Raw genomic sequence first — 2,514 nt, 5'->3', positions numbered from 1 at the left:
ATTACAGGCTTGAGCCACCGCGCCCGGCCAGATTGCATTTTCTTGATATGGCTTATAAGTCTCTTAATGTCTAGGTTTCCTTCCCTCTCTTTTTGGATTTGTTCGTTGCCATATTTTTTGAAAAAAGAAACCAGTTGTTTGAACTTAAAGTTTTCTTTCTATTATTAATTGACAGATAAAACCATGTATGTGTCCAACATCTTTTGAAGTGTATACACATTGTGGCATGATGAAATCTAGTGAACTGATGTATGTATTATTACCTCACATAGAACTTAATATGATTCAGATTCGATTTTTTCCCCAGGCTGGAGTGCAGCAATGCGTTTATGGCTCCTTACAGCCTCAACCTCCCAGGCTCAACTGATTCTCCCACCTCAGCCTCCCAAGTAGCTGAGACCACAGGTGTATTTTTGAATTTTTTTTTTTTTTTTTTTTGTAGAGATGGGGTTTTGCCATGTTGCCCAGGCTGGTCTGGAACTCCTGGACTCAAGCAGTTCACCCACTTCAGCCCCTCAAAGTGCTGGACTTACAGGCGTGAGCCATTGTGCCCAGGCCAGATTCAACTTTTTTTTTCTTTTTTGTTAAGAAAACTTCATTAGTAGGCTGGGCGCAGTGGACTGTAAATCCCGGCACATTGGGAGGCCAAGGTGGGTGGATCACTTGGAGGTCAGGAGTTCAAGATCAGCCTGGCCAATATGATGAAACCCCGTCTCTATTAAAAATAAAAAAAATTAGCTGGGCATGGTGGCAGGTGCCCGTAATCCCAGCTACTGGGGAGGCTGAGGCAGGAGAATCACTTGAACCTGGGAGGCAGAGGTTGCAGTGAGCCAAGATCATGCCACTGCACTCCAGCCTGGACAACAGAGTGAGACATCTCAAAAAAACAAAAACCAAAAAAACCACACTTCATTGGTAGTGTTTACTTCCATCAGGAGGTATGTGATGTCAGGTTGTCTGTCTCAATATGATGTTAGTGGCCATTTTTTTTTTTTTTTTTTTGAGACAAAGTCTCACTCTGTCGCCTAAAGTGCAGTGGCACAATCTCAGCTCACTGCAACCTCTGCCTCCTGGGTCAAAGCAGTCCTCCTGCCTCAGCCTCCTGAGTAGCTGGGATTACAGGGGCGTGCCACCACGCCCAGCTAATTTTTGTATTTTTAGTAGATGGGGTGTCACCAGGTTGGTGAGGCTAGTCTTGAACTCTGGACCTTGTGATCCGCCCCCCTCTGCCTCCCAAAATGCTGGGATGACAGGCTTGAGCGGCTGTGCCCAGAATTAGTGGCTCTTCTTTTTATTTTTTATTTATTTGTTTGTTTTTTGAGAAGGAGTCTTGTCCTGTCGCCCAGGCTGGAGTGCAGTGGTGCAATCTCCGCTTACTGCAATCTCTGCCTCCCAGGTTCACGCCATTCTCCTGCCTCAGCCTCCTGAGTAGCTGGGACTACAGGCGCCCGCCACCACTCCTGGCTAATTTTTTGTATTTTTTAATAGAGACGGGGTTTCACCGTGTTAGCCAGGATGGTCTCGATCGCCTGACCTCGTGATCCCCCCGCCTCGGCCTCCCAAAGTGCTGGGATTACAGGCTTGAGCCACCGCGCCCGGCCTAGTGTCCCTTCTTATATTATCATTACCTACCTTCATTATCAAAGTTTTTTGTGTTTTTGTTTTGTTTTGTTTTGTTTTGTTTTTGAGATAGAGTTGTGCTCTTGTTGCCCAGACTGGAGTGCAATGGCGCAATCTCAGCTCACCACAATCTCCACCTCCCGGGTTCAAGTGATTCTCCTGCTTCAGCCTCCGGAGTAGCTGGGATAAGAGGCATGCACCACCTTGCCTGGCTAATTTTGTATTTTTAGGTTTCTCCATGTTAGTCAGACTGGTCTCAAACTCCCGACCTCAGGTGATCCGCCCGCCTGGGGTCTCCCATATTGTTGGGATTACAGGTGTGAGCCACTGTGCCCAGCTTCATCAGTGGTTTGATGCAACAGTGCCTCATACCAGGTCTTCAGTAACTGTTGACTTACCCCCTCCATTTCCTACTAGTTTCCTCCAAATTTCCTAGTCAGCAAAATCTGTTTTTGCAGCTCCTTCCTTGCACTCCCCGTGCTGGAGCGTGCTCCTGTCTTTTCTCGTGCTAATCCCTTGATCAGAAACATCCACTCCCACTGCCTTTCTTAATCTCTTCACTTGCCTCACTTTGACTCAAACTTTGAGATTTAGACTTAGCTGAGGTGTCATCTCCAAAACACTTTCTCTGCCCCATCAGACCAGGCCGTGTCTCCTGCTGTTGTCTCATAACGCACTATGCTTAACTCCTATTCACATGTAATGTTCACATGTGGCTCTCCAGCGCCGCTCAGTGGTGAAGGACTACAAAGCAGGAACTGTCTTCTACATCTTTATCCCCAGCTTGAACATAACGGATCCCCTCATCTGCTCACCATGCTTAGAAAGAACATACTGTTGCCGGGCGCGGTGGCTCAAGCCTGTAATCCCAGCACTTTGGGAGGCCGAGACGGG

Source organism: Piliocolobus tephrosceles, chromosome 10, assembly GCF_002776525.5.
Source record: "Piliocolobus tephrosceles isolate RC106 chromosome 10, ASM277652v3, whole genome shotgun sequence".
NCBI classification, from domain to species: domain Eukaryota; kingdom Metazoa; phylum Chordata; class Mammalia; order Primates; family Cercopithecidae; genus Piliocolobus; species Piliocolobus tephrosceles.
Note: the sequence above shows the minus strand (reverse complement) of the source record.